Here is a 14,003-nt window from a genome sequence, read left to right as displayed (position 1 = left end):
TCTACACACGACTTCATATTATTTCCTCCTTATTCACCCCATGCTTATTTTAGTTGTTTGTTCCTTCCTCTTACTTTTTCTACCAACTTCTTATGTGCATCTATGTATTCCTTGCTTTTTTCCCACACTTCAGGGAGTTTCCTCCTCAGAAACCTCTCGTATTTGAACCTTGAACCTGATGTGAATGTGATTTATTGAAAACATTCAGAAACAAGAAAATGTTCGGCCTCATAAAGAGTGTTCTTATTCGATTATGACAAACACAACATTTACCCGTACTTCAACCATATATTTTATCTAAACCAGAAAATCAGTTCCCTGACTCAGTGCAGCACATGGGAAGAAGTGGGGCAAGAGGAAAGCAAAGCCACCAGGAGGGGTGGCAGTGCCTCTCTGACCAGGTCTAAGCCAGCAGGGACACCTGTGGCCAGCCTAAACTGATAATGAAAGCAAGGCTCTGCTCAAGGTGACCTTTTTGTGCCTTGTCATTGTCAGTAGATACATGACAAAACTGAGCTCAGGCCCAGGACTCTAACTTCTCAACTAAAAGCTTGAATATTCAATAGTTTGTTTCCACTTTTGTCCCAGCCCCAGTCAAAGCTGTACCTGCCTGGAGTCAGAGAAAGGAGCTTTCAAACCATGCCAAACTTATAGTGACTTTCCTTTAAGTAGACTATTAATAGAGTGCATGCATTACTTTCTCCACACCAATGCACTTTTCCTCTGCCTTATGTAAATAAAAGATTATTTACATAATCTTGCACCTATTTTCCATTTTTACCTGCTTCCTCACTATAAATATCAAAACTTGAGATGGAACAGAGTGAAATAAAAGAAAGAATGCAGAGTACACATAAAGCAAATGACAACATTAGTAACCATTCTACCAGGCTGTCTTGTACTCTACACAGCAAGTTAAATCACAACCACATGAAAAAGGCCCACCTAAATTTAGGATAAATTGTTCTCTTTTCTGTAATTTGATCTTTATTTCAGAATTTCAATGTTCTATTCCTGCTGCCCCACTTCACTGGCCCTGCAAAAAATGAGAAAGCTATACTAAATCCCATAGATTGTACAAGAACTTCTATATAGGCTTACTGTTTGCCTTAGAAGGAGAGTGTGAAAAACTTTTCTCTAGTGCAGTGCCAATTCTTTTCCAAGGAAAACAGCTCATGTAAACTATTGCAATGCATCCACTCTTTGCTGGTTCCTGCATGCAACAGCACTATTTTTTAATATGTAGCACTTAATTTCTTATACACCAAAGCCATCCAAAATACACAATTTCAAATATTTTTTAATGGGAAAACAATTTTTTCCCTTTTTCCTACCTTTCCAAAAAAAAAAAAAAAAAAAAAAAAAAAGAAAAGAAAAGAAAGAAAGAAAAGAAAAATTGAAGGATTAAATTAACTATCAGATTATAAGGACCTTTTGAGTCACCAGCTAGTAAGAATGTTTACCTTTTTAGGTTAAGATTTCTCCTTTTCAATTGAGAACTTCTGCTGGCCTACTTTGCAGTGTCCAATTATAAACCCAGGAGAAGCCTCCTTCCCCTGTCTGGCTGTTATCTGACACATTTTTTGTATTGTGCTATTCTTCTTTCAACCTGACTAATTCAAATGTTTGACAACACAAAAAAAATAAGAAATTTTATTTACATTATTTTATAAGGGTTACTATATTCATGTTTGTTGTTGGTATCATTGAAGTGAAATACGAATGCACAACAAGTAATATTAACAAAATATTAACCAACAAAAAAGCTATGTAGAAAGTGTATATAATATTATTACCTAAGCAAATTCAGACAGCAAAAGTCTCCATGAGAGGAAGCTGGAACAAACAAATATGCACGATAAATGAGGAAATGTGGTGGGTTTTTTAGCATTCCGGATGGTAAATATCTGGAGGAAATTGTCAGGAACAGTGATACAATCAAATGAAATTATGTGTCCTGACAGTTCCCTGACTCAGTTTCCTTGCAGTAAGACAGGAATACTCGTCATCTACTTTCACATCCTACAGGACCAACTGAATCTTCCTAGCTCCTGAGTGGGACAGCATACAGGCAGCCTCTGCCTTGATGTCAGCACTCAGCCATAAGGGCAAACACTGATCCTTGCTCTGTAGGACAGGGCCACAAACTTTGCAAAGGTTTCATCTTACCATCCTGACCCTACAGAATTTCTCATGTTGGTAAGAGACACAGAATCAGAGGTGCAAGATGGCAAGTGATTACTGAATACATTGCTGAAGAGAAGAACCTGGAGGGGTTCTCAAAAGCAAAAAGCAGGGTTTAGAGCTGCTCAGGTGACTGGATTGCAGCCAGGACATAGCCAGACTCTGTGCATTGTGCAGGTGTGGCACTGGACACACACCACGTCCCCAGCCTCACCACATTTCCAGCCTCACAGCATTCCCAGATGCACTGAATCCTTGGGTTTGCTTCTTCCCAGTGTCGAGGAGATCAGCATAGCCTCACAAACAAGTGTTAACTGAGTCCTGGGTGGGTATCCCTAGTGAACTACTTGAGAGCTGCCAATAACTTAGGTGACAGCTGTAGCCCTTTCTTGTTCCAACAGAAGGGCTTCCTGTATTATCCACTCCGTCCCAGAAATAGAGATCAATCTTTATCTTAGACATCAAAAATAGCAGATACTTCATGCACTGGGTCATAAATAGGGCAAAATTCAGAATGATGCACAGGTTAATATGCCATGTGAACCAGATTTCCTTTCAGATTACATCTTCTTTGCATGGTCTGGGCTTTTAAGGTCTTACCCATCTGAAGCATTGGGTAATTAGAAAATTCACTTCCAGTCAAGACCTCATTTGTCTTTCAGAGGTAGCAGAGTAAACGACAGCCCCATGAGCCACAGCACAAGACAGTGGCTCTGCCTTCCATCTTGCTCATTGATCAGACTGACAAGAGCACATCTGTCTCCAAGGTCTGGAGCTGGTCTGTGTGCCCCTGGCAGCCTGGCTGCAGGAGTGTGAGCAAGAGCCAAGCAGCTGAAGCAGAAATAACACCAAGCAGGAAACAAGTAATTTCCATGCCACTGGAAATGCATGTGCAGAGGGCAATCATGTGTAGCCTGCAATTGTGTTCATGAATAAATAGTTCAGCTATCATTCTTAACACGAGGTTATTGCTGGCGGTGGCCTTGTGCCGAACAGTGGTGTCACTGGAACTCAGTTTAGTGCTTAAGCTCAGCTGAAAAATGACAGCAAAGCATGTTTTCTGCCAATTTTAATATGAGCTCAGCAATTAAGCAAAGCATTATTTACAGATACTTCATCTGGGGAGCAGTGGGAATATTTTTCAGAGCAAGTTAGATAATTGGGATTAGCCAGTAAGGCATCTCTATCAGCAAACACATTTTCTTTTACAGGCATTGCCCAAGGGATAAACCACCTGCATTTATGTTTGTCATGTGTCTTCATTTTCTAGCCATCACTCCAAAGCCATGCTTTGAGGGTGGCACACCCTCTAAATGTGACCAATATTCAATATGCATTTAGACAAACAGTGCTGTCCTATAAATAAGATCCTGACTGGACCCAGATGACTGAAAATTCAGAGGGACCATGTAGACTGGGACTGGAAAGCGGCAAATCAGAAGAGATATTAAAGACATAGATAAGCTCCTGAATACCATGAAGAGACTTAGGATAACACAGGAACTTACTTGTGCAAAAAAAAATCACATATGTTTAGGAAGCAACCAAACAAAATAGCAGCAGAGAAAACCACCATAGATATTAAGAGCACATGAGCAAATATTATGTAAGCATCCTCTCTTGATTTACATTTTGGGTAGATATCCAATATTGGCCACTGGTAGACACATGATAATGGGATAGATGGACCTTTGCACAAGTATGGCACTTATCACACATCTACCATCTAAAATTGCTACTGGAATTATTGCAGTCTTCATAGGTTTGTAAGTCATATTTTTCAAAAATTTTCAAATTATTGAATGTGCACAGGATATCTTGAAAAATTGGTGATAACATGGAAGAAACATCACTATTTTTTAAACTGTGGGAATTACACCTCCAAACATCTTAAAACTCTTATCCAAGTAAGAAATTTTAAAACATACTATGTCTCCGTCACATACATTTTTCTATAAATGAATCTGTTTACTCAGAAGGAAGGCTTTGTGAATTTTAGAACTAACCTGACTTCAGAGGAATACTAATGTTCCTTCCTAATGTGCCTAAATGGCACCTTCTGCTTTGTCCAGCTGTGTAATGCTTGTAAGTCAATATGTCACTTTGTCTGGATAAAGGTTAAGTGCAGGTAATGGATTAATTGGATTATTTGATGTAATGAAAATAATCCCAGGAGAGCACAGATGTAAAGAAACACGAGCAAGATTGTGGACTACCAGCAACAGCTGAAATTACTTTTATTTCAGACATGCAGATCATGACCTGACTTTTAAGTGTAGTGATCCAGCATATGGTTTACAGTAGAGTCTTGGAGGAATGATCACCATTGGTGGTTATTTTCTGGAATGTCAAGGCAGATACATAACTCTCCCAGTAACATTCAGTAGGAATATTTCAGTCTTCCTGGATTAGCACCATAGCTTTACTGGTGACGAGTGAGCACTCTTTTCCTCATTTTAAGTTACTCAGACATTATACCCTACTGATGAAATGACAGAAGTAACTTAAAAGCATTTTACAATGCTCTCTCCTGGTTTACCATTTTTAATTTATGATCTGTAGACTATTACTCTGAGGTTCACAAGCAGCAACAGAAAGCCAAGCAAATTGTCAGCAGGCTTAAATTTCCTCTAAATGAGCTGTATTTTTCCATGCAGTGGAAAAGACTGGTGAAATCTGCAGATGAAAGAATAAAATAAAATCAACTTGTGCCATTTCAGATAGAACTTTTTAAACACCCAATTTTTTCCAAAAGCAGTCCCAATTTTGTAAAAGGCAACAAGGAACTGATTTATAAATTAATTCAACACTACCACACTTCTCTGCAGAGAAGCAGAGAAGCGTGCACTGTGCTTTTGCTAAGCATTGCTCAATATACGCAACTGCACACGGAAATTGATGCCTTCCCTATGTTTTAACTGTTAATGCATAAACCAGCACAAACTCTCATGACCTAACGTCTACATGAGGAACTTTTGTGTTCTCTCACTTCTTTCTTTCACACTGGGAGTCACTGAGGTTTTTTTTGTTCACACTCCTTTAAAATATCATAACAAAAGGAAGAAGGAAGAAAAATCAATTTAGGCAGTCAGTCTGATACAAAAGATCTTTTCTTTCACACTTTTTGATACACCTAATGTATGTAGGGCCAAATTCTAAGCCTTTTTAAACGTGAAGGCAGGATGAATAATAACATTAACATTAACAATTACTAACAATAACAATCATTTTTTTAATATGTATTATTTCTATGCAGAGAAATTTCTGTGTTGGTCAGCTTAACTACTCATTATTAATAATTCATCCATTTCCATTAAATAACTTTAAATCATTGAATCAGGCTGTCCAACTACCTCTCCTAGGCTACCGATCACACTAAAATGATGTGATCATCTGCAACTAGTTGTGAATATTTAAGATTTAAATTTTAAAATATTTTAGTCTTTTAAAATTAAATCCCAATTAAGGACAGAGTAGCCAGTGTGAAATCAGAAGCTGAATGTGTATAAATTAGGTTCCTTCCACTGAGGTTAAATAATCTGAATTCCCTAGGAAGTGAAGGACTGTCTTCCGTTTTTCATTTTTAAATGTAGGTTCTCATTTGTATGAGCTGTTGGATCATAGTACAGATGTACTCAGTCATTCAGTTCAGTTGTGTGCAACCAAAAGATCAACCTTTCCTTGTTTCTTCCAGGAGCCACCCTGTCTATTCCAGCTGAGCAAAATTAATCTTAAAGAACCTAGTTTGCCAGGTTAAAGTGCACCTTGCTGAGAAATTTAATTTAGAGTAGGCAGTTTCAACAGCACTTGGGATGGGTGATAATTGTAGGATCAGACCTTTCTTTCAGGAAACAAACCCCAAGAAATTTGACATTTCTTTTTAAAATATATCAGAGATAAGCCGGTAGATTAGTTAACAGTTCCTGTTTGCTGGCAAAGAAATATTTTTAAACTTACTCAGCATTTTGTGTCAGATGCTGAATGTCTGCGGTCATAATCTTAAATTCCTGTTTGTTTTCAGTCAGCTGTTTTGTCTTTTTTCTATAAAAACAAGTAGTTTCTCAGGACTCAGTTTCCCCAGATGTCATACTTTTCAAAAACAGGGTGTAAGCCACTTCTTGTCTTCCTCAATGCTGAGGTCATGAAAATCCTCTGATCACTCGTATCTCTCCTGTTTCCTTCACATGAAGCATCCTCTAGAGAAGATCTGCCTACTAATGGCTTGTTTCATAAACATAACCAGTACAAAAGCCATTCCCTTCATGTTCTGCAGAATAATTCAGTGCAAAGAGAATGAGGAGGCCAAACCACACATATGAACACATATTTTTTTAAAGACTGGCTAACACAACTCATTGATGGAAGCTATATATGACAGTGAAGTCACTGGGATTCTATATTCTCTTATCATCCACTATCAGTTTAAGCATTTTGTCACTGCATTTTGCTGGTGTAAACAGTCTTTGCACTTTTTGATGATGAATTGTGCCCCAGGTTGATTTTATATGTGGAAATCGCTCTGGGGACTTTGCAGTCCCACAGAATGTGGGGTTATTTTTTCACACGACAGTGCCAGCACAGTGGAGTACACAGCTGCAAGCCACAGGGCACTGCTGTACCTGTGCTGTCATCTCCTCCAGTGGAGCATTCCAGTGCTCAGGGGAAGAGTCTCTCTTTGAAAGAGGCTTAGTATTTTGGGGCTTATGCACTTCTTTCAACATAAGGTCCAGGAAGTGAAACATTGCCCAAAACAGTGATGTAACAAGGTGCTGCCACAAGCTGCGCTGCTGTGTACTGGGGGTTAGCACTGCACTGAAGATCAGGGAATGTAGTCATGCTAAGTCAGTCAGTGCTAAGGAACTGAACAGAGCTCTGGGATTTACCTAAGCAGTGACACTCGATGGTGTTAGATCATTAGGATCACCCTCAGTGTGGTTTTGGACTCACAAAACAAGCAGACTCTCAAAATCTCCTATATATGGTAATTTCCAGTTGTGGCCATCATGTTTACAAATGTAAGTGGGGTTAACAAGCCATGAGCTCAGAATTCTAAGAGGACTGACCTCTGTGCCATTAAAAATCTGTTATGATTGATATACAAGCATAGATGTAATCAACAAATGGAACTCTTAATTCAATGATTCACTAATTGTGATCTTTGGATTTTATTATTACAATAGCTGGTATCTACAAATCATACAATGGCCCCTAAATCTGCCCCAGAGCATGCACAGCACAGCAGGGTAAAACCCATAAGAGCAATGCCTTGCTGTCTGCAAGACTCCTGACTTGACCTTGGGTTAAATCAAACTTTTCCATCTTCCTTCTGAGGCTGACACAGATGATGTGAAACCTTGTTCCATGAGTACCTTTCAGTTGAACTGATAACTGCACAGGCAGGACTTGGCTTGGTAACCCCAGTACACATACTTCTGGAAAACTAACACAGGAAAATGGAACTTGTCTTTGGGCCCAAAAAAAAAAAAAAAAAAAAAAAAAAAGCACTGACAATTTTTTGTGCTTTTGGAATGAAATTTAAAAGTAATTTTTCCTGGATGGGAAGAGAAAACAAATACCAGCAACAGGAGCTCAGTCCAAAGAAGCCAATAGACATTTTATTGTTGGCATTTTTATGAACAAACCACATATGAAATTACCACTCATAAAAACTGGCTGGTTTTTTTCTCAGTTTTGGTTTTCAGATATAGTTGCAGCAACAGCTCTGCAAACTGTTGCGTTATCAACTTGTACTGCCAGAATAAAGCAAAAGAGTACAAGTTTCAGAAAAAGTGAATATCATGCAGACGGTCATTTTTAATCAGTGTATCATCCATCCAAGTCATCAAGAATCCTATAGAAATAAATAACTTCAAAATAATAATAGGTAAGAACTACCTTATTCTTTGTGCACTTTGAGGCTGCCTTGTTATTTAAGCACTGGAACAATTACTTTTCCCACTATATTTTTCCCCCTGTATTTCTCTTTCATTTTTTATTTCTTCATCACAGCAGTGATGAAGAAATAAAATTGGAAAAATAAAATTGGAAAGCATAGGTGCCCATGAAAGAAAGGGAAAACCAAGTACTATGGGAGTGGAGGACAGAGGGGACCTGCAATAGTAGATTTAATGTCGTTTGTAGCATCATCTTTCCAGACAGCCCAGCAAGATGCCAATTGCTCAACTTGTCATGTTTCAGTGAAAGAGAAACCCATGACTATCGCAACCAGGAAATGTTGACATAATGGAGTTACTAAGAAAACCTGAATCTTAGTAATTCTCCATCTTAGACACATTGCAAGCAAGGTCACACAAGTTTTATGCCCATTAGCACCACCACTTTTTTTTTTTTTTTTTTTTTTTTTTTTTTTTGCCTTGAAAGGCCTTATGATAGTCAGACAAAATGGTTTTGTCAGCACAAAAAATAAAATAGTGTTTTCCACAAACACATGAAAAAGAAAATGTTGAGCCTGTAGTATGGTGGCATCCTGTGAATAGATTCATTGTGAGGGAGGGGAACTGCCAAGAACTGCCACTAGCACAGATTCAGACGTGTGGGTATCTCTGCCTCCAGTTGCTATCATTATTACACTTTCAATGTACTTCAGGAGACATTAATCCTGTATTCAGGGATTCTCTCTGTATTGAAAATTCTGGACAATGAGTGGCCTATCAGACTACAGCTCTACTCCATCACACATTGAAAGAGTCATGAGTGGAATTAGCCATAGCCGGATATACAGAAGACCAAGACAGTTAAATTCAACTAAAGGGAGTCACAATTGTAGGCAAAGGCTCTGTGGCATCAAGCAAGCAGGAGAAAGGCAGAGTTAGCTGTGTGATTTGAGCAGGATGAGCAAGGCAAGGAGAGGGATCGACCACCATAAGCAGGTGTGGGATCTCATGCTCTTGTTATATGACAGGTGGGCAATTCCCACTGTGGCAGGAAAGGAGTGGGTGGATGCCACTGCAGGGCACTGACCGTCTGCCCGCTGCCCACTGGGGCGATTTGCATGAGAGAAAGTGAGAACATGAGTTGCAAAACATGAGTTGAGCCTGTGCCCCTGTCTTGGCACCCCAGACTGCTGCTAAATCCTTGCAGGGACCTTTGCTTTCAGACCACTTTCAGATCTCCCACTCCTATGTTCTCCTATTAGCAGCAATTCATTTTCCATTTCTCCTCCTTTTCTGAGACTGTAATATGGCTGAATTGCATAGATTTAATCAAAATAAGCATCAAAAATTATTTTAAAAACATTAATATGTAAATTTTTGTGTCAAGTCAGCAAAGATGATGATTATCATTCAGAGTCAAGAAATTTTTTTGGGGACAAGCAAAAGATAAGGTGTAGGTGTTTATTTAGCCACTGTTTTCTGGTGATCTTCATATTTAGGCACTGAAGATGTGTGCAAATAGTCTCCATATGAATGAACTTCAGCTAAAGACATTGACTAAATCAGTGTGAATTACAATGAGAAGCCAGAATTCTAAAATCTTAACAGGCATATTTAGCTACGTCTTATTATCTACTTCCTCCTATTCAGAGTAAGTGATCATGGTTAAATCACAGTTCTACACATTCTGTACATGATGTAAAAATTGTGGAAATAATTGAACTGAAATAAGAGAAGCATATAGACAAAATTTTAATTGCTTGTCTTAATGTTCCTGCCTGCTGCTAAGTTTGAATCCTTGAATTCCCTTCAATCCTTGAATACTTGAATGCTCTTCTAATCAATACAGGAATACAAAATGTGCCTTTTGTTTAGGAAGTCACTAGTATATCAACTTCAATGGAAGTAAGCAGAAATTAAACAAAAGCTTATATTTTCCTGCAAAAGAGAGTGACCAGCAGTAAATTCTGGGGTGAATGAAAGGGGTTTGTTTCATGACAGAGAGATCTCAGGCAGAACCAACCACAAGTATGCGTTGTTCTATGTGTTGTTCTCTATTTATTGTGAAGTTGAGAGGGGAAAACTAGTCTGCCTTTAACATCGGAAAGCTAAAAGTCACACTCAAAATATTTTCAAGTTATTAGTAAAATTAAAGTCCTTTAATTTTAAACACCTGCTATAATTCCCCAAATATATAAATACTCTGCTTTGAATATGTACCTCAAATACATAGTTTTGCCATTACTAATATAACCCAAATAATTGGGCACATTCTAAAATAACCCATTAAGAGTCTTTCTAATTGATTGGCAAAGAGGATTCTCCTGGGATGGTATTATCATCTAATGGCCTTAAAAAGCAAAAAACCACTGAATAATTGAATCTAATTTAAATTCCACTCTGAGGCAGAAAACCCACAACAAATGTGTTCTTGCTCAAAATCATTTTTTTGTCATTAATTTGTGATTTAAATGTTTAATGAATTTTCTGAAACCTGATTTTATTTATTTTTCTGATACATCATGCTTATAAGATACTGCATATTTTAATGGGAAAGGCTCATGTCATTTACTTCTTGAGTTGCAATTAATGGTATACCTGTTATTTTTTTTGTATTGCAATAATTTTCATTGTTTTCACCCTAACAGTTTAGCTATTATAATTCAAAATAGTAGTGTCAAAAGACAAATAAGAAAAATGAGCTGTCTAAAAATAAATCATCTTGGTTTTATTTGTATTTTCCATCATTTAATTTAACACAAATATTTATTTCCTGATTAAAATGATCAGGACAGGCATACAGCACCCACCATGTGGGGCTCTGAGCAGCTGGGTCTAGTGAAAAATGTCCCAGCCCATGGCAGAAGCAGTGGAATTAGGAAATTTTAAGGCTCTTTCCAGCCTAAGCCATTCTATGATTAGAAATACAGCAATACCAAAAACTTGGCATCAGGGTGTTTCACAACATTTTTGTCCAAGAAAAAACAAAGCCAAAAATCCACAAGCTCAACGAAAAGCCTTACACAGTTTAACAGTCTAAAAAAGTTCATTAAGGAAAGGTTACTTACCCTGCATATCCCCAGAGATTCCAGCCTCTTAATCAATTACTTTGGTAATTTCCACTGATATGAATACCTGTTCTTTGGATGCCTGTTCAGACTACTGTCCTTATTGCATTGAGGACACTAAACAACAGCTAGGTGTTATACAATAAAAATGCCTTTTAGGAATTTAGAAACAGAGTGAGAAACAGCTTTTCTTCATTTTTCCAAGAATGTGAAGTATACATAGTGGGGAAAATGCAGGATAAAACACGTAGAATATTTTTCTTCAGTACTGTAGACACTTCCTGCCTTGCTCATTGAGGTGGATAGGTTAATTTTCATGCTAATGTCATTTCCTTTTGAAAAGGAACAGTGATTCCTTCTGTTTAAACATGGGGAATGACCTAAAGGTCTCTGCATTGGTCAGTAGGAGAGCTGCTGTGCTCAGGGAGCACAGCACTGTGAGGACTGTCTTTGCTGGGCTTTGCACAGGCACCCAGCTGCAGCCAGATGGTTACTTGACTCTTCCAAAAAAGAGTATTAGTTAACAAAAGCCTAAGGAAGTGCAGGGCAACCCTTCCAGATTTGCTCTTTCCTTCCAAGCCTTTAACTTCCTTCCCAAACCAAAACCTGACTAGTCTTAGAAAAACATCTGCTAGGACAGAGACTGAACGCACTGGGGCCAACATTAAAATTTAAGGTGGCTTTGATTAGACTCCAAAATGCCTGGCAGAATACTTACACCATAGACTGATTCCAAGAGGTAAAGCATGCTATGGCTCTGTTATTTTAGGAGAACCTTCACCACCAGCCTGTTTGTCAGAGTAAAGTGTGAAATAGTCAAGACTCAAATGATCATCCCACCACTGCAGAAGTCCATGTGTTCAGGCAGGCGGTACCTACCCTCACTGGACCCAGAAACTGGAGACTGGGAGGAAGAATGGGAGACAGTAGAGGTGAGGAAGGGGAGAATTCATGCGCTGTGCCCATGAGGATGTACTCAGGCATCAGGACAGGACAGCCATTCATTTCCCCCTTCCTCAAGGAGAGCAGGTGAGCAGATCTCTTTGCTTGGCTGCTGGCATTCGTTTTTATTTTGTTCTTTCAGCACAGCCCTTCAGCTTGACAACACTTTACTCTGTCCTGGAGTTCATAATTTTTCAGACTTTAAGTCTGGTTAAGCCTGTGAATGTCTTTGGGTCTTCATATTTAAGAAAGGCTTAATCTGAAGGCTCAATTTGAAGACTTCCAAATAAACAACAGTAAAATTATGTTCCCATGTACGTTTTTGCAATACTTAAGCTGTGCACCAGAAATGTTTTCTATTCACTCTGCCTTTTTTTCTTACCTTTGTTACTTGTTAACCTACCACAGGCCATCATCAAGACAGATCTTGGTCATTTTCTTATAAAGCAAAATATTTGTAACTTACTAATCTTCTCACAAGAGGGAGAAATTTGATTTCCTCAAATATCTCTCCTCCCTGTAACACTCAGGTCCAGGTTCCTACTTTTACAAACATGGACATCAGCATCAAAAAATCCATTTCATTTTGGTCCCATCACTGCTGCATGGAGATAATACTTCTTTCTTAAGCTACTAGAGCCTAGGATTATCCTCCTTGATCTAAAACACTCGGCTGCCGATCAAGTTAAACTGATGAGGTTTTCTACTGTCATCTGCATTCATGTGCAGGTCCTGTTCAGTGTCACTGATCTCTAGGAAGAGGAAAAACTTCATTTTCTCTTTTTTTGTCTTTTTGCTCAGATATGGTCATGTGTGAATGCAGTTTAAGATTTTTCCAAAGTCCACTCTCCTCTTGCCAATGAAGTATAGAGAAGAAAAAATTGAGTCAGAAGGGGGAGAAAAAAAAATAACCCAATAACTAAGAGTACCACAGGAAGAAGAAAGGGAGGGAAAACTGTAGCAGTGTGTTAATAACATCTGTCTTTGACAATTACAGAACGTTTCTCAAAACACAATTCCTCATTCTTCAATAATCTACAAAAATACCACGTTACTAGGTACCATCAGTGTAGCTGTTTTACATTTCAAGTCTTTCAATATATGAAACATCATAAAATTACTGAACCCTGAATTGTATTTCTTCCTTTCTAGCTTCTTTTTCCATAGGAACCACCCCTGTACAACCATGTCATCTGCCTGTCTGCCTCCTATCTCTAACTTCAGTGTAATATCCACCTTGAGCCAAGTTTGAGAGAGGTGCAACATTCTCAAAGATGGTAGGTTATTACAAGTTCACTGGAAAATTAGCAGCCTAAAAGAGGAAAGAAGCCCAATTTAGTATCTCATGGTGAGTCAAAGACACATCCAACTCAATGTCTCTATTTGAAGAGGCAGGAGCCATCTGGCCAGTGTGTAGGCACATTTTGGCTGGTTTGTCAAGACACAGAATTAGAGAATCACAAAATAATGGCATTATTAAGGCTGGAAAAAATCTCCAAGCATACATTTATTTGACTGATCACACCTTGGCAACTAGACAGTGGTACTAAGTGCCATGTCCAGTTATTTGTTCAAGACATCCAAGGACAGTGATTCCACCATGTTCCTGGACAGCCCATTCCAACATTTAACATCCATTTCCCTGAAGAAATTTTTCCAGAGTGATCTCTCCTGAGCCTCCTTTTCTCCAGGATAAGCACCCCCAGCTCCTTCAGCTGCTCCTCACAGGACTTGTGCTCCAGACCCTGCCCCAGCCCCACTGCCCTTCTCTGCACTCTCTCCAGCTCCTCAGTGTCTTTCCTGCAGTGAGGGCCCAGCACTGGACACAGCACTGGAGCTGTGGCCTCACCAGTGCCCAGTACAGGGGACAATCCCTGCCCTGGCCCTGCTGGCCACACCATTGCTGATCCAGGCC

This window comes from Onychostruthus taczanowskii, unplaced genomic scaffold (assembly GCF_017590055.1).
Source record: "Onychostruthus taczanowskii isolate IOZ18803 unplaced genomic scaffold, ASM1759005v1 scaffold83, whole genome shotgun sequence".
NCBI lineage: Eukaryota > Metazoa > Chordata > Aves > Passeriformes > Passeridae > Onychostruthus > Onychostruthus taczanowskii.
The sequence above is the reverse complement of the archived record's forward strand: the minus strand, read 5'-3'. Positions refer to the sequence as shown.